The sequence below is a fragment of the Bos indicus genome, chromosome 3 (genome assembly GCF_029378745.1).
Source record: "Bos indicus isolate NIAB-ARS_2022 breed Sahiwal x Tharparkar chromosome 3, NIAB-ARS_B.indTharparkar_mat_pri_1.0, whole genome shotgun sequence".
Classification (NCBI taxonomy): domain Eukaryota; kingdom Metazoa; phylum Chordata; class Mammalia; order Artiodactyla; family Bovidae; genus Bos; species Bos indicus.
In genome coordinates this window covers 41366958-41390404 of record NC_091762.1, presented here as the reverse complement: position 1 = coordinate 41390404, position 23447 = coordinate 41366958, and the positions used below count along the sequence as shown (strand labels likewise).

Below are 23447 nucleotides of genomic sequence, written 5' to 3'. Positions count from 1 at the left end.
CCTCTTTAGAGGGAGGATGTGACAAAAAGTGAAATCTTCTTTGTACTTTGAAAGAAGAGTGGGCATGAAGAAATCAATTAATTGCTTAAAGGTGATAATGAAACTCATCCTGAAGCAGTCAGCTACAGATTGAATCAGTCTGGAAAGAATGGCAGCCAACAGAAAATGTTATTCTTTGGTTTCCTTGGGCTTATACATTTTAGTTTCAGCAAATAAAATGAAATTATCAAGGTGAAAGCATTCAAGGATAGCTAAGAATGTAAATGATAGGATTCAGTATTCATTGTCAAGGTGAAAGAGTCACTTACTAATGACTTTTCTTTTCTGTCTTATTTTTTTAATGAGGCCGTATGTGATAATAGGGAAAATGAGTTGTTTCTGTTTGTGTTCTCCTTTGAACTTATTTTCCCCCCATTCTTGGTAAAATCTTGGATAGAGTATATTCCAGTTTAATCAGTGTCAATAATAACACTCTGAAATTAACCAAACTTTACTCAAACACGCATAAGCAGTTTATATTTGGGAGATTAATAAACTGATTATTAAATTAAATATAATTTATTATTCAGTTTAAATACAACCAACCATTTATGTTTTATTACATTTTATTATAAAATCATAGTATTATTTCAGGATCACTATATTTAACATAAAATAGTTGTTGTTCTCGTTCAGTTGCTAAGTTGTGTCTGAATCTTTGTGAGCCCAAGGACTGCAGCACACCAGGATTCCCTGTCCTCTGCTGTCTCCCAGAGTGTACTCAAACTCATGTCCTTTGAGTCAGTGATGCCATCTAACCATCTCATCTTCTGTCGCCCCTTTCTCTTCCTGCCCTCAATCTTTCCCAGCATCAGGGTCCTTTTCAATGAGTCGATTTTTTGCATCAGGTGACCAAAATATTGGAGTTCCAGCTTCAGCATCAGTCCTTTCAGTGGTTAATTCAGGGTTGATTTTCTTTAGGGTTGACTGGTTTGGTCTTCTTGCAGTCCAAGGGACTCTCAAGAGTCTTCTCTAGCACCACGGTTTGAAAGCATCAATTGTTTGGCACTCAGCCTTCTTTATGTCTCAACTCTCACATCCATACATGACTACTGGGAAAATTATAGCTTTGATTATATAGACATTCGTTGACAAAGTGATGTCCCTGCTTTTTGATATGCTGTCTAGATTTGTCATAGTTTTCCTTCCAAGAAGCAAGCATGTTTTGATTTTATGGTTTCAGTCACCATCAACAGTGATTTTTGAACCCAGGAAAATAAAATCTATCACTGTTTCCACATTTCCCCAATCTATTTGCCATGAAGTGATAAGACTGATGCCATAATCATAGTTTTCTGAATGTTGAGTTTAAGTCAACTTTTGCACTCTTCATCAAGAGACTCTTTAGTTCTTCTTTGCTTTCTACCATTAGAATGGTATCATCTGCATATCTGAGGTTGTTGATATTTCTCCCAGCAGTCTTGATTCCAGCTTGTGATTCATCCAGCCCAGCATTTCACATGATACACTCTGAGTAGAAGTTAAATAAGCAGCCTTGACACACTCCTTTCCCAGTTTTGAACCAGTCCATTGTTCCATGTCCAGTTCTAACTTTTGTTTCTTGTCCTATATACAAATTTCTCAGGAGGCAGGTAACGTGGTCTGGTATTCCCATCTCTTTAAGAATTTTCCACAGTTTGTTGTGATCCACACAGTCAAAGCTTAAGATCTTAGCTTACTTAATGAAGCAAAACCTGATGTTTTCTTCTGAAATTTTCTTGCTTTTTTTTATGATCCAAAAGATGTTGGCAGTTTGATCTTTGGTTCCTCTGCCTTTTCTAAATCTGGCTTATACACCTAGAAATTCTTGGTTCATGTATTGTTGAAGTCTAGCTTGAAGGATTTTGAGCATTGCCTTCCTAATATGTGAAATAAGCACAATTGTCTTGTATTTTAAACATCTTTTGGCATTGCCTTTCTTTGGGATTGGGATGAAAACTGACCTTTTCCAGTCCTGTGGCCATAAAATTGCATTATTACTAAAGTGAAGTTACATCAATAATCAATTTTTTGTGTTTTTTCTTTCTTTAGAATTTAGTATCTATCCTTTCCTCTTAGAAATAAAAAATAAATGATTATATATAAACATTGTTTGAGTGTATATATTATAAAAGGTTATTTTCTACTTTCTAATATTCTATACTTACAGAATATTTTTTTAAACTATATATGTGTCATAGCCTTGCATCAACATTTTCTTAAATAAAAGGTTGACTCCAATTGTTTTCAAGCTGTGTTAAAAATTACTTTGCACCAGGCAAATTTGTATATATATATATCAAAATTATCAAAACTGGCACAGTAAATGAAAACTACTTACTCAAAATAATATTTTCTTAGTTTCTTCCCTTATGAATCTGCCTCTCAAATATCAGTGGCTGAGTTTTAATGCTATTTTTTTTTTTTAGTGTTTATTTAAATGTGTCTTTTTTAAATGAGGTTTAGGTAATTGTTCTTCAAAAGTCTCCATGAGGACTTCTGCACTCAAAAAAATCCCCAACATGTGTGCTACACTCTTTATCTGGTTTCCTATAGTTCTCCTTAAGCCTGGCTCCTGATTCCTCTCACCTGTCTAGGACCCAATCCCAGGTAAAGACTGCTGTCTCTGACTGCCTGTGGGAAACCCATTCATCTACATTGCCATGCTAAAAAATGGGAATGCATGCTTTCTCCATTATCTTTTATCCTCAAACAGCCATCACTAGAAGTTCTATATTATCTCTCAAATTCATAATCCTCAGGGCAAGTACACACCAGTTATATGTTTATCCCCAAACCCCAGATTCAATACTAAGCTCCTTCAGATACTTTTATCATGCCTTACTCTTACTGCCACACTAGGCTTGGGCTACAAAGTTTTGCACAAAATATTTGTCCCTCTATTTTATAAATTTCTTCAAGTTTCCAATGACTAGGTTTGGGAAGGAACATTCTTTCTTTCCTTCATGAAAAAAAAATAGAGAAATTCTTCATATTCCTCATAAAACCAAATCCCAGTAATACTTACTTAACTTTTTTTCCAAGTATAATTTTTTGTTGTTGTTGGTTTTTTGCTTATATAAAGGATTGGATTACTAAGTAAATGTCACATGATGTTTACCAGTTCTTATTGGGAAAGTATCTGACTTAATTTGGAAGAGAGGGAAATTTAATTCCCCCTTTCCCCTCTATTTGTCCCTCTAGATAAAATTTTGACTCACAAAGTCTCAACTGAAATTACCTTATATATTAATGGAATATGATTCATTTTGACTTACCATTCAGCCAATTATTATAATTTAGCTAGAGCATTTTAATGATAACTTGGACAAGTTATTAAGTTCTCACCATGTTTTTAGCATGATACTAGGTCAAATGGAAAAGTAGAACATGGTGATGCTTCATTTGGAGAGTCAATATTTAAACATATAATTCAACAATTACAGGAAAAAACAAAGACAAATACTATTACTATAGGCATACTAAGAGTAATTTAATGTTTGAAGAAGACTAGAAAGAATGTAGACTACTATAATCACAAAAATATTTGAAGTTAGCTTAGACCTTGAAAGATACAGAGAAACCTGGGCAAGTACAAAGGATAGATTAATTCTGAAGCTGTGGGAATGGCAAAGCAGTGGAGTTGGCAGACGTGGCACATAGACATAGAGGAGAGTAACTTGACTAAATTCCAATAAGAATATTGAAAAATAATAGGAGGTATAATTTTGAAGAGGAAAGAAAGAGTGAGACCTATTAGAGGAGATACTAATTAACATAAAAATAACTTGATAGAGCCATTAGAGTACTTAACTTATAGGAAGTACAGAAAAGTGACAATATAAGGAATGATCAGCTAATTTCCTAGGTATATTCTCACAAAATTAAGGAAAGAAATTAACTAGGCAATTAAAACCACAATGACCATACTCTGCTGAGCATATATTAAGTAAAAACAGTGGCAGATAAGGTGAGACATATGAAAAATATATGGTAATAATCGCCTTCAATGAGTTTATGTATTCTAAGTGATATTGCTGTTGTTTAGTCATGTCCAACTCCTTGTGACCCTGTGGACTGCAGTATGCCAGGCTTCCCTGCCTTCACTATCTCCTGGAGCTTGTCCAAGCTCATGTCCATTGAGTCAGTGATCCCATCCAACTATCCTGTACTCTGTCATCCCCTTCTCCTGCCTTCAATCTTTTGCATCATCAGAGCCTTTTCCAATGAGTTGGCTCTTTGGGTCAGGTGACCAAAATATTGGAGCTTCAGCTTCAGCATCATCCTTCCAATGAAGATTCAGAGTTGATTTCCCTTAAGATTGACTGGTTTGTTCTCCTTGCTGTCCATGGGACTCTTAGGAGTCTTCTCAAGCACTATAGTTTAAAAGCATCAATTCTTTGGTGCTCAACCTTCTTTATGGTCCATAAAGTCCATATGGTCTCACATCCATATGTGACTACTGGAGAAAACATAGCTCTGATTACATGGACATTTGTTGGTAAAGTAACGTCTCTGCTTTCTAATATGCTGTCTAGGTTTGCCATACATTTCTTTCCAAGGAGCAAGTATCTTTTAATTTCATTGCTGCTGTCACCATCCACAGTGATTTTGGAGCCCAAGAAAATAAAATCTGTCACTGTTTCAACATTTTCCCCATCTATATACCATGAAGTTAGGGGACCAGATCCCATGATCTTAGTTTTTTGAATGTTGAGTTTTATGCCACCTTTTTTATTCTCTTCTTTCCCTTTTATCAAGAAGCTCTTTTGTTCCTCTTTGCTTTCTGCTTTAAAGATAGTGTCATCTGCATATCTTAGGCTGTTGATATTTCTCCCAGCAATCTTGATTCCACCATGTGACACATCCAACCTAGCATTTCACATGATCTACTCTGCATATAAGTTAAATAAAAAGGGTGACAATATACAGCCTTGACACTCCTTTCCTGATTTGGAAACAGTCTGTTGTTTCATGTTCGGTTCTAACAGTTACTTCTTGAACTGCATACAGATTTCTCAAGAGGCAAGTCAGGTGGTCTGGTATTCTCATCTCTTTAAGAATTTTCCAGTTTGTTGTGATCCACACAATTAAAGACTTTAGCATAGTCAATGAAGCAGAAGTGGATGATTTTCTGGAACTCTCTGACTTTTTCTGTGATCCAACTGATACAGGCAATTTGATCTCTGGGTCCTCTGCCTTTTCTAAATCCAGCTTGAATATCTGGAAGTTCTCAGTTCATGTACTATTGAAGCCTGGCTTGGAGAATTTTGAGCATGACCTTGCTAGCATGTGAAATGAGTGGAATTGTGTAGTAGTTTGAATTTTTCTTTGGCATTGCCATTCTTTGATATTGAAATGAAAACTGAACTTTTCCAGTTCTAAGGACACTGCTGAATTTTCCAAATTTGCTGATATATTGAGTGCAGCACTTTAAGAGCAACATCTTTTAGGATTTGAAATAGCTCAGCAAGAATTCCCTGACCTCCAATAGCTTTGTTCCTAAGTGATGCTTCCTAAGGCCCATTTGACTTCACATTCCAGGATGTCTGGCTCTCAGTGAGTGATCACACCACCGTGGTTATCCAGGTCATTAAGATCTTTTTTGAATAGTTCTGTGTATTCTTGCCACCTCTTCTCAATATCTTCTGCTTCTGTGAGGTCCATACCATTTTTGTCCTTTATTGTGCCCATCTTGTCATGAAATGTTCCCTTGATATCTCTAATCTTGAAGAGATCTTTAGTCTTTCCCATTCTATTGTTCCCCACTATTTCTTTGCATTGTTCACTTCCTTATGAAGACTTTCTTATCTCTCTTTGCTGTTTCTGGAACTCTGCATTCAGATGGGTATGTCTTTCCTTTTCTCCTTTGTCTTTGGCTTCTCTTCTTTTCACAGCTATTTGTAAGGCCTCCTCAGACAACCATTTTCCTTTTTGCATTTCTTTTTCTTGCAGATGGTTATGGGCAACAGTGTTCTAAGTGAGTGGTTGATAAACAAATGTTTCCCTCTTAACATGAAGGAGTCTAGATATTCCTAAAAATAATAGTTATGTATTACTCTATTGTTAAGGAAGAAAAAAATATATAGTGTAGAGTAAAAAGTATTATCATAAATTATTTATCATCAACTCATCAAACAACTGTTGAGTACCCACTCTATTCTGGAAAGTGTTTTTAGAAAGACAAAGCAGGGTTAAGAAAAAAAAGCAGCATCTCTCTCCTACAGTACTTGTAATTTCATGTGGGTACCTGGTGGCAGGAGACATCTGAGGAAATATATCAGGTGGTGCTGATACATGATAAAGGGCAGCAGGAATACCAGGATAGAGAAAAAGAAGATCACTGTTTTTATTTAAGGTATTAAGGAAGATGCTAAGATCAAATTTAAGCAGAGTTCTTAAAAACTTGTAATGAATAAGGTGGTGGTGGTTTAGTTGCTAAGTTGACTATACCAAAGACTTTGACTGTGTGGATCACAGTGAACTGTGGAAAATTCTGAAAGAGATGGGAATCCCAGACCATCTGACCTGCCTCTTGAGAAACCTGTATGCAGGTCAGGAAGCAACAGTTAGAACTGGACATGAAACAACATACTGGTTCCAAATAGGAAAAGGAGTACGTCAAGGCTGTATATTGTCCCCTGCTTATTTAACTTATACGCAGAGTACATCATGAGAAACGCTGGGCTGGAAGAAACACAAGCTGGAATCAAGATTTCTGGGAGAAATATCAATAACCTCACATATGCAGATGACACCATCCTTATGGCATAAAGTGAAGAGGAACTAAAAAGCCTCTTGATGAAGGTGAAAGAGGAGAATGAAAAAATTGGCTTCAAGCTCAACATTCAGAAAACGAAGATCATGGCATCTGGTCCCATCACTTCATGGAAATAGATGGGGAAACAGTGGAAACAGTGTCAGACTTTACCTTTTTGGGCTCCAAAATCACTGCAGATGGTGACTGCAGCCATGAAATTAAAAGATGCTTACTCCTTGGAAGAAAAGTTATGACCAACGTAGACAGCATATTCAAAAGCAGAGACATTACTGTGTCAACAAAAGTTCATCCAGTCAAGGCTATGGTTTTTCCAGTGGTCATGTATGGATGCGAGAGTTGGACTGTGAAGAGAGCTGAGCACTGAAGAATTGATGCTTTTGAACTTTCGTGTTGGAGAAGACTCTTGAGAGTCCCTTCGACTGCAAGGAGATTCAACCAGTCCATTCTAAAGGAGATCGGTCCTGGGTGTTCTTTGGAAGGAATGATGCTAAAGCTAAAACTCCAGTACTTTGGCCCCCTCATGCGAAGAGTTGACTCATTGGATAAGACTCTGATGATGGGAGGGATTGGGGGCAGGAGGAAAAGGGGACGACAGAGGATGAGATGGCTGGATGGCATCACTGACTCGATGGATGTGAGTTTGAGTGAACTCCGGGAGTTGGTGATGGACAGGAAGGCCTGGTGTGCTGCGATTCATAGGATCGTAAAGAGTTGGACACGACTGAGCAACTCACTGAACTGAACTGTGTTTGACTTTGGGCAACCCCGTGGACTGTAGTCCACCAGGCTCCTCTGCCCATGGAATTCCCCAGGCAAGAATACTGGAGTGGGTTGCCATTTCCTTCTCCAGGGGATCTTCCTGACCCATGGATTGAACTTGGGTCTCCTGAACTTGAGGCAGATTTCTTACTGACTGAACCACAAGGGAAGCCCAATGAATAAGATATATTTTTATATACACTCTAGGCAGAAAAGATAGCAAATGCAGAAATCCTGACACAGGAGCTTAATCAGTATGTGTGAGGGAAAAAAAAAAATCAAGAAAGTCACTGTGTCTGGAATGAAGAGTGAGAGAAGAGCAGAGAGTGAAGGCAGAGGAAAAAAATGTCAGGATTCTGGTCAATGTGTATGTGAATGAGGAGTCCAAGATAATTTATATCATGCTAAGCCATTTAGGTCATTGTGAAGTTTTTTTGCATTTATTTTGAATGGGCTAGCAGGACATTGGTAGATTTTAATCAAAGAAAGAACTACAGAGATCATTCTGAAGACTATCAATAAAGATTAAGTGAGAGTTATGACCAATCTAGACAGAATATTAAAAATCAGAGACATTACTTTGTCAACAAAGTCCATCTAGTCAAGGCTATGTGTTTTTTTTTTGTTGTTTTTTTGTTTTATTTTATTTTTTATTTTTTCTCTAATTTTATTTTATTTTTAAACTTTACATAATTGTATTAGTTTTGCCAAATATCAAAATGAATCCGCCACAGGTATACATGTGCTCCCCATCCCGAACCCTCCTCCCTCCTCCCTCCCCATACCATCCCTCTGGGCCGTCCCAGTGCACCAGCCCCAAGCATCCAGCATCATGCATCGAACCTGGACTGGCAACTCGTTTCCTACATGATATTTTACATGTTTCATTGCCATTCTCCCAAATCTTCCCACCCTCTCCCTCTCCCACAGAGTCCATAAGACTGTTCTATACATCAGTGTCTCTTTTGCTGTCTCGTACACCGGGTTATTGTTACCATCTTTCTAAATTCCATATATATGCGTTAGTATACTGTATTTATGTTTTTCCTTCTGGCTTACTTCACTCTGTATAATAGGCTCCAGTTTCATCCACCTAATTAGAACTGATTCAAATGTATTCTTTTTAATGGCTGAGTAATACTCCATTGTGTATATGTACCACAGCTTTCTTATCCATTCATCTGCTGATGGACATCTAGGTTGCTTCCATGTCCTGGCTATTATAAACAGTGCTGTGATGAACATTGGGGTACACGTGTCTCTTTCCCTTCTGGTTTCCTCAGTGTGTATGCCCAGCAGTGGGGTTGCTGGATCATAAGGCAGTTCTATTTCCAGTTTTTTAAGGAATCTCCACACTGTTCTCCATAGTGGCTTACTAGAAGTCAAAAATTAGGAGAGGAGCTCAAGGGAAGGTGGCTTAGAGAAAGGTGCATAGTTTTTTTATGGGGGTTTAGGAGGATATTGCTCTGTTTTTTAAATAATTTTATGACCATCAACCTCAAAGGAACCTTAATACATTTGTACAGATACAAGTTAGTAGCCAGATGTGGGAACATACAGCAGTTTTCTGATGATCACTTCCATTTCCTTAGTGAAACAAACAAACAAAAAAGGAAGATTGAAAAAGTGCTTGAAAGAGAGAAAAGAAAAGATGAAGTGCTTGCCGAGGAAAGGAGATTGACTGGATTAGACATATGTAGTAGAATTTAGGCAGTATCAAGGTTCCTTTGTGAAGGATAGTCATAAAGTTAAAGTGAGACCAGTCAACATATGTTTCTCTCCTGACACAGTCGACTGCCTTGTTTGTATGTGAGGAGGAGAACAAAAAGCTGGACTTCTGCAGTGCTGACCTCCATCTCTGTGGAAGAGGGAGATTAAAAGAATTAAGAATATATGCATTGGAATGATTTTAATGAAAAGCCATGGAATCAGAGCTTGATAATCAGGAAGGTGTGGTTATAATGGGAATGGAAAATGGGGAAATATAAGATCAATGGATTGTAGGTCCAGGTGGACAGAAAGATGCTTTACAACTGAAGTACTCTGAGGGAGTGGGTTGGAAAATCAAATGTGATTTTTGGGGAAAGGAGTGCTTCATATTGAAATAACAAAAGGTTTATAGTTTGGTGGTGGCTTCCCTGGTGGCTCAGATGGTAAAGCATCTGCCTGCAATGTGGGAGACCTAGGTTCGATCCCTGGGTCAGGAAGATTGCTTGGAGAAGGAAATGGCAACCCATTCCAGCACTCATGCCTGGAAAATTCCATAGACAGAGGAGCCTGGTAAGCTACAGTCCATGGGGTCCCAAAGAGTCAGACACAACTGCCTTCACTTTCACTTTCTTATAGTTTGTTATGTATGAGATTTAAGCAATAGCTTCAGGAGTAGATAGATGGGGTAGTTGGACATATTGAGAGAATCCTAGGTGTTGAAAAGATTATCTGCATGGTAAGTATAAATAATGATTAAACATAAGAAGCTTAAGTCTCCCTGTTGAAAATAAGAGAAGACAAGTCTTCCCTCTCCCTATATTAGTTACTTTGTAAAACTTTTAAGTTCTTTCTCTGTCTCTTTGGACTGTATATAAATCTTTTAAGAAACTGGACAAGCCTCTTCCCAGTTATATGACTCAGGGATGCCTTTATCAAGGACCTAAACATCTGTGGGAGGGTAGAAGCCTAACTTTAATGGATGTCTTGCTCCATGTTGTAAAAGTATATCTTGTCATAAAGATACAATAACTTTGTTTTTCCTCTTGATAAAGTCAGTTAACACCAATAGTAATTACCAAATGAATTTGGGATAAATTGTATTTGAAAATAGTGCTGCTCAGTTTCCTTATTGGAGGACAAGTTATTGGCTATCTTGAAAACAAGTAAATAATGGGCTTTACCTGTTTGGCTATTTAAAGAATGAGATGTCTTTCTGTCCTTGCAATCTCTTAGCAGATTGCCAGTAATATACATCACATTCTGGTTTAGTACTTATTCAGTAGTAAAACTTTTTATTTCCACTACTCTTGTACCCCATAGTTCCTGGTGGCTCAGACGGTAAAGAGTCTGCCTGTAATGCAGGAGACCCGTATTCAATCCCTAAGTCAGGAAGATCCCCTGGAGAAGGAAATAGCAATCCACCCCAGTGTTCTGGAAGAGCCTGGCTGGTTACAGTCCATGGGTTCACAAAGAGTTGGACACGACTAAGCAACAAACACTTTTGTTGTATTTCCTCAACAACTTGTTTATTAAAATTATGGAGAATTATGACAATAAACCATGATTCAAAATCCTTCAGGAGTAAAAAGTGGCCTAGACATCTCTGCTGCTGCTGCTAAGTCGCTTCAGTCGTGTCCGACTCTGTGTGACCCCATAGACGGCAGCCCACCAGGCTCCCCAGTCCCTGGGATTCTCCAGGCAAGAACACTGGAGTGGGTTGCCATTTCCTTCTCCAATGCATGAAACTGAGAAGTGAAAGTGAAGTCGCTCAGTCGTGTCCGACTCTTCTCGACCCCATGGACTGCAGCCCACCAGGCCCTTCGGTCCATGGGATTTTCCAGGCAAGAGTACTGGAGTGGGGTGCCATTGCCTTCTCCGAGACATCTCTAGATGGGTACAAGAGAAAGAAAAAGGCAGAGTACATACAAATGGGAGACCTGGGCTTCAAAATTATATTGCACAGGTATACATCACAGCTAAAATGTGATAACAAGGTTGTATTTTCTATATGGTCATTGTATCAAATATTTAGAATTAACTACCTGTAAGCTTGACTGTGTGTCTTGGTATGGTTAAAAATGTAGAGATACATGTTATAAAATAATGAGTCAGAAAGGTTTCCTTACATGAAGAACTAAACATCAATAAAATAACAATTCAAGAAATGTCACAAGCCAGTACATGTGTTATTGTCAAATGAATTGTGCAGACAATTTGTGCTATAATTTCAAAAAACCAAAGAGGTCACAAATTTAATGAGTTGGAAAGATTTTTGTAATTAATATGTATGGAGCATTCTCTTTATCAAATAAAAAAGATCATGACTAAACTAGCTTTCAAATATCACCCAGAAAGGGACATATACCCCATGGGGGCTCAGTAAGTACTAATTATCATTATATCAAAGAGTGAGAGGCACCTCATCTAATTCAGCCCTAAGGCATCAGGCTTAAGCCATCCTGGATAGATGAGAGGGTGTCTGAGTTTGAAACCCTTCCTTGAAAAACCTATTTAAAATAATTTCTGCTTAAAACCTTTTCTTGTTTTAAAACCTATCCAATTTTCTGGGTAATTACTACAACTTAGCACATATGCTACCCATACTTGCTAAATTGCTTCAGTCATGTCCAACTCTTTGCAGCCCTATGGATCATAGCCTACTAGGCTCCTCTATCCGTGATATTCTCTAGGCATGATACTGAAGTGGGTTGCCATACCCTTCTCCAGGGCATCTTCCCAACCCAGGGATTGAAACTGCATCTCTTCCATCTCCTGCACTGACAGGCAGGTTCTTTATCACTAGCACCACCCCGGAAGCCCAAATATTTCTACATTTGTAGACAGTTCAATCATAAATGTTAGACACCCTAATTATTTGCAGTTCTCTTTAATGAATTCTTTTTCTCATGTAATAGATGTCAGAATCAGATATAGATATAGAACTCAAAGTCCTGGCATTCATTCATTTATACATTTATTCCTTTATTTATTTAATATGTATTTTTGACTATTATATTTATTCAGTTCAGTACGGTCACTCAGTCATGTCCAACTCTTTGGGATCCCATGGACTGCAGCATGCCAGACTTCCCTGTTCATCACTAACTCCCTGAGCTTGCTCAAATTCATGTCCATTGAATCGTGATGCCATCCAACCATCTCATCCTCTGTCGCCCCCTTGTCCTCCTGCCTTCAATCTTTCCCAGCATCAAGGTCTTTTCCAGTGAGTCAGTTCTTCACATCAGATGGCCAAAGTATTGGAGCTTCAGCTTCAGCATCAGTCCTATCAATGAATATTCAAGACTGATTTCCTTTAGGATTGACTGGTCTTATCTCCTTGCAGTCCAAGGGACTCTCAAGAGTCTTCTCCAACACCACAGTTCAAAACCACACTGCATTATATTTATTACCATATTAAAAAGCTCAAACTTTGAAAATGAACATAGCACATTTCTTATCTCACAGTTACAGTGGGTCAGGTATCTGAGAATAGTTTAGCTGGATGGTTCTTTTTGTTTGTTTGTTTCCACTGTTTAATAAGACACATTTTAATTAAAAAAAAAACAAATGACTGACATTTTATACATTGCATTTTCTTCAGAAAATCAAAAGCAAAGGATCGTTCATATTTCCTAAAAGTTCATCACTGCAGATTGGATACAGAACTATTGAGAAAACGGCTGAACTTGCACATGAAGCTTACTTCCCCCTTAATTTCAGAATTCAAGTTTTCTCAGATGTCAATACAGAATCGAAAGCAGTTGGTAAAACTTTGCAGATTACTTGTGCTTGTTCCAGGCTGTTGCACTGGTAAAGCCACAGACTGTATTCTTGGTTGCTTGCATATGTGGTCTTCAGAGCCAGAAAGCTCTTTTCCTGCCTCGAGACCATCGTGGAAACACACCATCCAGATGATTAAATACAGAGCGAGCCGATGCGGAACACCATATTGATCTGATGTGGATGCCTTTATACCATACTTGGAAACTCCCATAATAAATTCTTCCTCCAGAGGAACAAAGGACAACTTTCTATCTTGCTGGGCAATAACTATATAATTTATCAGGTCCAGTGGTCCTTCGAACTTTTCCCCTCCGAAAGTTTCAGTTTCTCAATGGTACCAACATACTTTATTCGAAGTTCTGCACAGGTGTCTGAATTGTTGCTTTGTCCTGTGTTCTTGCTGGAATAGGTGTTGAGGCTTGCCTCGGTGCCGGACCGTGACAGCCCCCCAAGGTTGGAGTCTACCAACTTGTTCTTGGTACTGATTTCACTGCTCTGGGAACTGCTACTGCTGTGGTGCTTTTTTCCTTTATGAAACATCTTCCACCATAGCTTGATCCACAGGTGCTCCCTGCAGAATTGAACGCTATTCTACCGTCTTCAAAAGTTCTACAGACAGTGTGTGCACAGGTAGCATCCTTTCACTCCGACACTGTCAATTCTTGACAGAAAAGCAAGGTACCTGGGAAATCCCATGGACAGAGGAGGCTGGAGCGCTAACAGTCTATGGGGTGGCAACAGAGTCAGACGCGACCGAATGACTCGCCGCCGTCTGCGCTCACGGCAGCCACTTTGGTTCTAGCTGGATGGTTCTTACTTATGGTCTCTCAAGAGATGTTAATCAAGATATTAGCTAATACTGAAGTCAATTCAAGACTTAACTGAGATAGGTTCTGCTTCAGAGCTCACTCACTAGTCTGTTGGTTGGCAAGTCTCAAAATGTCCCTGCTGCTGCTGCTGCTAAGTCGCTTCAGTCGTATCTGACTCTGTGCGATCGCATAGACGGCAGCCCATCAGGCTCCACCGTCCCTGGGATTCTTCAGGCAAGAACACTGGAGTGGGGTCCATTGCCTTCTCCCAAAATGTCCCTACTCTAAGTTTATTCTTGTATCTCTGTTGGACTGCCTCAGAATATACAGCTGATTTCTTCCAGAAGCTTGTGATTTGAGAGAAAGTGAGAAAGCATCCAAATGCCACAATCTCTTTTATAATCTAGTATTATAAATGATGGAATTCCCAGATGGCTCAGTGGTAAAGAATTTGCCTGCCAATGCAAGAAACTTGGATTTGATCCCTGGGTTGGGACGATCCCCTGGAGGAGGAAATGGCAACCCACTCCAGTATTCTTATATGGGAAATCCCATAGACAGAGGAGCCTGGCAAGGTACAGTCCATAGTGTTGCAAAAAATTGGACATGACTGAGCCACTAAGTACACACACATTAGAAATGATGGCCTATTGCTTCTTTCATGTTCTGTTTTTTTTTTTTTTTTAAGAATCATGAAGTCAAGCTGACACTTAAGAAGGGGAAACTCATTAGGAGACAGCAATATCACAAATACTGTTCTGTGATTTTTCTAATCAAGTGATTATAAATTGGTAAATTATCTAACAAAGATGGGCAAGTACAGACTACATGAGGAATGAGCAATCATTAGAAGGCATATTGGGAAGAATTGTTAGTGAAATATCACATCAAAAAGCATACTGAAAGATAAACTTTGGAAAACTGAAAAGTGTCTTTTGCATTGATCTTCATCAGTTGCACATTTCCCAGGAGAAGACCCAAGTAAAATATTGATAGGTACTTAGAGCTTTAGTAATTTTCAAGGCTTTAAGGAAAACCAATAAATAATATATAAAGGTTTCCTTTTACCTTGTCAAATACAGTCACAAATCAGACATGGATTCATGCTGAAGATTGAGAATTTGTATTCAGCTACTGCTAAGCTGCTTCAGTCGTGTCCGACTGCCCATAGACGGCGGTCCACCAGGCTCCCCCGTCCCTGGGATTCTCCAGGCAAGAACACTGGAGTGGGTTGCCATTTCCTTCTCCAATGCATGTAAGTGAAAAATGAAAGTGAAGTCACTCGGTCGTGTCTGACTCTTCGAGACCCCATGGACTGCAGCCTACCAGGCTCCTCCATCCATGGGATTTTCCAGGCAAGAGTCCTCTAGGTCTCCTCAATTTTGTAGACCTCACTCAGGACTGTGAATTTGGTACTAGGTGACTAGATAGTGGGAATTTCAGCAGAGTAGGAAAAAAAAAAACTAAAAAAATTTCTGATGTCCAATCAACATATAATTGGTTAATTAGTGTGCATTAGAATTTGAAGTATACTTATGTAGACATTAAAAATAATATTTAATCATTTTATTATTTCCATCCAGTTTTAGGAAAATTAGGTAATAAGAAAGTTAATTTGTTTTACTTAATTTATTTCTTTTTACTTTTTTATAGCTATTTAAAATATCCTTTCTGTGTTAAAACTCATAAACAATTAAATAGAATTGAGTATGTTTAAAATTTATTGAAAAAACAAGAAATTAATTATTCCACTAATTATTATGATTACCCTTATTGATAGATTATCTCTCTATTAAAAAAAAGAAAAACTTAGAAACTGTTTCTAAAAAAAAAGTAATCTAGCCTTCACAATATTGTAGAAAGGGAACTGAATGTTTTTAGTTATCTTTCTACTCAACTGTGTGCCAGACAATTATATTTATTTTTTCAAAGGGAATTGAATTGCAATCCAGTCATAACTGACTCTGTATCCAATTATTTATTTAAAAAGAAAAAAAAAAAAAACATTTGTTTTGAATAAATACACCAGTGGATTTAGATAAATTCGCAGGACAAAAATCTCTGAAGCTCTGTGTTGTTGTCAAATCGAAGGATTTTTCAGGTGTTTAGGTTGTAAATAAAATAAACAGAGAAACAGGGCAGTAGATAGAGCTATACTTTGTCATAGACAATGTATGCACAAATCAGCTCAAAACTAGATATGATCTTAGCATTGTAATTAAAACATGTATTTAGTTTATTTAAACCTTCTGAGCTCTCAGTGTTGATATTGGGAATAAATAATAGTACATAATCCAAAGAATGGCTGCCAATATCAAATGCAATATTACATAGATTATTCTATTATTTTAATTGATTTTTCATTGAAGTATAGTTAATTTGCAGTATTGTATTAGTTTCTGGTATACAGCGAAGTGACTCAGTTATACACAAACATGCATTCTTTTTTGTATCCTTTCCATTATGGTTCACCCCAGGTTATTGAATACAGTTCACTGTGCTGTCTAGGAGGACCTTGTTGCTTATCCTGCAAGGCTTATTACAAATCATTGGCCTACCATGTGGCTGATGATAAAACATGAGCTCTTCTGTTTGTGGTTATTATTAGCAGTATGAAAACTGAAACTTGAAACAATTAGTAAACAGTTAGCTTTGCCTATTTTTAATTCTGCATTCTCAGATTCAGCCAACTACAGATCGGGTACAACACTTGTGATCTACAGTTGGTTAAATCTGCAGATACATAATCCACAGATATGAATAATTAGCTATGGGACTTAAACATCCCCAGATTTGGGTATCCACAGCAAGTCCTAAAGCCAGTTTACCAATACTGAGAGACAACAGTAATTTTACAAGTAGTGATAAACATTGCTTAGAAAAATTTATGGAGATTGATCCTGTATCAAACAATAAAGACCTTGTTATCAATTTACTAAATAAAAGACAGAAAATGAATGATATTAAATCCACAATCTGTATAAAAAATGAATATTGTTAAACTGGAACTTATTAGAATTAAATCTTTTGCTCTATAAAAGATCTTATTGAAAGGATTTAAAAAAAAGCTAGATACTGGGCAAAATATTTTCCAATCCTGTATCTGCTGAAAGACTCATATTTAAAAATATTTAAAGAGCATTCAAAACTCAACAGAAAAACAAAAGTAAACAATCCAATTACAAAATTATCAAAGGACACGAAGAAATGTTTTACCAAAGAAGTATAGATGGGAAATAAGCTTATATAAAAAGATATTGAATAACATTACCCTCAGGGAAAGGCTAAGTTAAAAATATGAAGAGCTGGTACTATACATCTATCAGAATGGCTAAAAATAAAAATAAAATAGCCATAATATCAAATACTTGCAAGGTTTCAGGAAAATTGTATTTCTCACATGTTGTTTGTGAGGATGTAAAAATGAGACAGTAATTCTGGAAGATATTTTCACTCTGGAAAATAGGTTTCATAGACACGTACATGCATACACATATAAAGCATGCTCTTGCCTTACAACCCACCAGATGCACTCAGATATTTATCCAGAAGGCAAAAACTTTTACCCACACAAAAACTTGTAGATAGTTATTTATACCAGCCTTATTTGTAATAGCCAGAAACTGGAAACAACCAAAATGTCCCTCAGCGGGTGAATGGTTTAACAAATGGTGGTGTTTTTATTGCCATGGAATACTACTCAGGAATAAAAACAAGTGAATTATTGGTCTATACAACAACTTGTATGTATCTCAAGCTATTATGTTGAGCAAAAAAGCCAATATCAAAAGGCTGCAAACTACTATATAATTCCATTGACATGAATTTTTAAAATCATAACAATACAGAGATAGAAAACATATGTGTGGTTTCCAGGGACTGAGGATAGTAAGGGTGGGATTTGACAGATAAAGAGGTACCATGAGGAGACACTTATGCTGATGCAGTGGCTATGTATCTTGATTGCTGTGGTGATTACATGAATCTGCACATATAATAAAATGGCATAGAACTAGATGTGCCAATTGTACCAATATCAGTTTCTTAGTTTTGATACTGTACTATATTTATGTAAGATGGTCAACACCAAAATCGGATTGATTATATTCTTTGCAGCCAAAGATGGAGACGCTCTATACAGTCAGCAAAAACAAGACCGGGAGCTGACTGTGGCTCAGACCATGAACTCCTTATTGCCAAATTCAGACTTAAATTTAAGAAAGTAGGGAAAACCACTAGACCATTCAGGTATGACCTAAATCAAATCCCTTATGATTATACAGTGGAAGTGAGAAATAGATTTAAGGGTCTAGATCTGATAGATAGAGTACCTCATGAACTATGGATGGAGGTTCATGACGGGGGTCAAGACCATTCCCATGGAAAAGAAATGCAAAAAAGCAAAATGGCTGTCTGGGGAGGCCTTACAAATAGCTGTGAAAAGAAGAGAAGCGAAAAGCAAAGGAGAAAAGGAAAGATATAAGCATCTGAATGCAGAGTTCCAAAGAATAGCAAGAAGAGATAAGAAAGCCTTCTTCAGGGATTAATGCAAAGAAATAGAGGAAAACAACAGAATGGGAAAGACTAGGGATCGCTTGAAGAAAATCAGAGATACCAAGGGAACATTTCATGCAAAGATGGGCTCGATAAAGGACAGAAATGGTATGGACCTGACAGAAGCAGAAGATATTAAGAAGAGATGGCAAGAATACACAGAAGAACTGTACAAAAAAGATCTTCACGACCCAGATAATCACGATGGTGTGATCACTGACCTAGAGCCAGACATCCTGGAATGTGAAGTCAAGTGGGCCTTAGAAAGCATCACTACAAACAAAGCAAATGGAGGTGATAGAATTCCAGTTGAGCTATTTCAAATCCTGAAAGATGATGCTGTGAAAGTGCTGCACTCAATATGCCAGCACATTTGGAAAACTCAGCAGTGGCCACAGGACTGGAAAAGGTCAGTTTTCATTTCAATCCCAAAGAAAGGCAATGCCAAAGAATGCTCAAACTACCGCACAATTGTACTCATCTCACACGCTAGTAAAGTAATGCTCAAAATTCTCCAAGCCAGGCTTCAGCAATATGTGAACTGTGGACTTCCTGATGTTCAAGCTGGTTTTAGAAAAGGCAGAGGAACCAGAGAGATCAAATTGCCAACATCCGCTGGATCATGGAAAAAGCAAGAGAGTTCCAGAAAAACATCTATTTCTGCTTTGCCAGAAAGCACACTCGATGCTTTTGACTATGCCAAAGCCTTTGACTGTGTGGATCACAATAAACTGTGGAAAATTCTGAAAGAGATGGGAATACCAGACCACCTGACCTGCCTCTTGAGAAACCTGTATGCAGGTCAGGAAGAAACAGTTAGAACTGGACATGGAACAACAGACTGGTTCCAAATAGGAAAAGGAGCTCCTCAAGGCTGTATATTGTCACCCTACTTATTTAACTTATATGCAGAGTACATCATGAGAAACGCTGGACTGGAAGAAACACAAGCTGGAATCAAGATTGCCAGGAGAAATATCAATAACCTCAGATATGCAGATGACACCACCCTTATGGCAGAAAGTGAAGAGGAACTAAAAAGCCTCTTGATGAAAGTGAAAGAGGAGAGAAAAAGTTGGCTTAAAGTTCAACATTCAGAAAACGAAGATCATGGCATCTGGTCCCATCACTTCATGGGAAATAGATGGGGAAACAGTGGAAACAGTGTCAGACCTTATTTTTCTGGGCTCCAAAATCACTGCAGATGGTGACTGCAGCCATGAAATTAAAAGACGCTTACTCCTTGGAAGGAAAGTTATGACCAACCTAGATAGCATATTCAAAAGCAGAGACATTACTTTGCCAACAAAGGTTCATCTAGTCAAGGCTATGGTTTTTTCTGTGGTCATGTATGGATGTGAGAGTTGGACTGTGAAGAAAGCTGAGCACTGAAGAATTGATGCTTTTGAACTGTGGTGTTGGAGAAGACTCTTGAGAGTCCCTTGGACTGCAGGGAGATCCAACCAGTCTATTCTGAAGGAGATCAGCCCTGGGATTTCTTTGGAAGGAATGATGCTAAAGCTGAAACTCCAGTACTTTGGCCACCTCATGCGAAGAGTTGACTCATTGGAAAAGACTCTGATGCTGGGAGGGATTGAGGGCAGGAGGAGAAGGGGATGACAGAGGATGAGATGGCTGGATGGCATCACTGACTCGATGGAAGTGAGTCTGAGTGAACTCCGGGAGTTGGTGACGGACAGGGAGGCCTGGCGTGCTGCGATTCATGGGGTCGCAAAGAGTCGGACACGACTAAGCAACTGATCTGATCTGATCTGATAACCATTGGAGGAGCCAGGATAAAGTTTACACTGAACCTCACTATACTATCTTTGCAACTTCCTGTGAACCTATAATTATTTCAAGATTATTTGTTAAGTGGGTTAAAAAGATAGGCATCTCAATTAATCAGTTCCCCAAAAATGTCATCAAAGAACTTTGTCAAAATGATCCTGAAGAAGTCCTTCTAAAGAACAAGCTAATGATGAAAGTACTTCTTCAAACTTTTAGTTTACCATACATGAAAAATTTGAAACTATAAAAATGTAATATGAATTTTACTAGTGGTTGGTGTTATTATAGCATGTTAAACTATTTATTATTTGATTATTCCACAATTCAATTTTAGAGGGTACTCAAACTGCACTGAGTCCTATAATATTAATCTTTCAGGCAGACTGATAGACATCTTCCTCAAAATAATTTTATTACTACAATTTTATGTGTAACTAGAAAATTCAAGATGCTATATAATATTTTTCCTATATCAGTGAGCAACTCTGTCACACTTGTGAACTTTTATCTAGGTTTGATCTGCTCCAAAGTCTGTTATTTCCAATGTAGTAAAACTATAAACTATTTTCTCTTTTACCCTCGATAGGTATGTTGTTCATGTGTGTGTGTGTGTGTGTGTGTGTGTGTGTGTGTGTGTGCACTTCCTCGCTCAGTCATGTCCAACTATGTGATGCTATGGACTGTAGCCCACCAGACTCTGTCCATGGGGATTCTCCAGGCAAGAATACTGGAGTGGGTTGCCATTTCCTCCTCTAGAGGATCTTCCCAACCCAGGGACTGAACCCAGGTCTCTCACATTGCAGGCCTATGCTTTACTGTCTGAGCCACCAGCCATTTCTAAAAAAAAAACTTGGCCATCAATTTCTAACTCAGGTTTTCCAACAAATTGTCCCTTTAGCCCATTTCATTGCTTTTGTGTAAAAGTGGTTTGTCTGACACTCCACAGCTATTCTAGAAACTTAAGGCCATGTAAGGAAGGGCTACAGGACTGATTTCTCTATTAGAGGTTGCTGGTCTTCATAATGGAATGATTAGACCTGATTTACAGCGGAATCAAGGCTCCCCTTGTGGCTCAGCTGGAAAAGAATCTGCCTGCAATATGGGAGACCTGGGTTTGATCCCTGGATTGGAAAGATCCCCTGGAGAAGGCAAGGGCTACCCACTGTAGTATTATAGTCCATGGGGTCACAAGGAGTTGGATGTGACTGAGTGACTTTTATATACACAGCAGAATCAAACCTTGCTCTAGGTAACACCCTACAGGGAAGCTGATAATCCGCTGCAGCCACAAAGCAGCTGTTATTTCTCACTCAGGTGAACTTCTAAACAAGTAACTAACTTTGCCCAAAGGGGCCAAGGTCTCCTTGGAAGGATCCTAACAATTTCTTAATATTTCTTTTGCTGTCCTCAGTAAAGTTTTCAGAGTGTGAATTGTGTGGCTATTTAAAAACTCCAAGTTGACATCTCCACTTGCACTTGAAAAAAATTTTTCTAGTATCCACTGAAAAATTTAGACTGATAAATTCCATGTATTGGATGTTTGCAATTAGTTTTTTGGTTGACTGCCAAGTAGAAGTTAAATCTGGGGTAGCTGACTGCTGACTTAATCTAATTTCCATGCTCTTCAGTGTTTTTGTTCTCTTCCTAGGCCCATCTAAATTCCTCTTTCTGTCATTTTCCCTACTATTCTCTACAGAGTCTCTATTCCATGGGAAACAACCCCCACACATCCTCAACAGTATTCTCCACCAATTGTTTGTCTTTCACTAGAACCTAAGTTTCCTCTAATATTAGTCTGTTCCTGCATTCATCATGAGTGTTCACTCTACCATTCTCTACTTAGCTCAAGTGAGGATTGAGTTTTCCATAGCTTTCCACTTCTGCTTTCATCCTATGTAAATGTCTTCCATCTTTAAAAATTCCTGGTACCTGTCCATCCTATCCGGTATCACTCTTCTCCCTCTTTATCTGCCAAGCTTCTAATTTATCCCCTTTAAATCTTGATGATTAGAATCTTCTCTGGCATCTTCTCACATGACTTCACCATACATGTGAATGGCCCACGTATAAACCTTATAAATTTTTTTTTCTGTTTTCACACTGTAGCTCTTTATCTCTATACTTCTTAAATGACTAATTTCCATCACTCTCCCCTCATTATCATCATCATGACCACATGTTCTGTCTTTCAAATTTACTCTCACTGTTTCCAGCCAATTTTTTTCTCCTGCTTTATCAGCATATCCAGTTTTCTGTGAATAAATTTAATTCTTGTGATCTCTTCTTTACTTCTTTCATCAGTTAATACCATTACCAGCTTAGTCCCTTGTCTTTTTCTCGCAACAATCCAATACATACACTATGGGTAATCAATCCATAAATTTACATGCTCAGTTCCTACACATGGGTCATTCATTCAGTATTTAGGTGAACATCATCCAAATTAGCAGTTTGTTTTCTTTGAAAATATGGCCTCTAAGCTCGACAAGATGTTGTTACTAATTGGAGATCTTTGTATATATCACTGATTAGCTTCTTGCATTCCTAAAACAGCTCCCTCAGAGCTTTGCTGGCATTTTCTTGGTCCCTGATTTACAGTTTTCCTCATTAGTCAGTGACCAAATTGTTCTCATCTACTTCCTTCTAATTTCAGTTGAGACTTGATTCTTCCCTACTACATTAAAGATAAATACAAATGGCAACCCACTCCAGTACTCTTGCTGGGAGAATCCCATGGACAGAGGAGCCTGGTGGGCTACAGTCCATGGGCTTGCAGAGAGTCAGACATGACTGAGTGACTAACACATTCACTCTCACTTTTCACATATATTCTAGTTTGTATTTGTTCTTATCACCTCTGATACTGATCTATCACTTTGATTTCTCCTCTTCTTACACCTTCAACTTCTCTTTCTTTCCCTTCAGAATATTTGTGAAATCATTCTATCATATTCTGTTTCATGTTTATTTTACATATTCTTTTAAATACTTATTTATTGTGCTTCTTTCCAATCCTAACTTCAAAATAAAAGACTCCTTTAACTTTCTTCAGATTATTCCTCTCCATTTTCAACTTAATACATTGTATTATATGTTGTTGTTTCTTCATCACCTCACGACTGTTTATTTTGAAAACAAAATAGCTAAAATAAAATATGCGTGTTATAGATATCACATCTTTTGATATCTGAATATGGACCATTATAAAAGTTTAATCCTGTTAAATTAATAATAGCTAATAC

General features: G+C 37.9%; 1 pseudogene; it reads right to left on the bottom strand.

Moving 5' to 3' along the window:
- Positions 1–12991: 12991 nt before the first annotated feature.
- Positions 12992–13591, bottom strand: LOC109557045 (integrin beta-1-binding protein 1 pseudogene; annotated as a pseudogene).
- Between the last annotated feature and the right edge of the window lie 9856 nt (positions 13592–23447).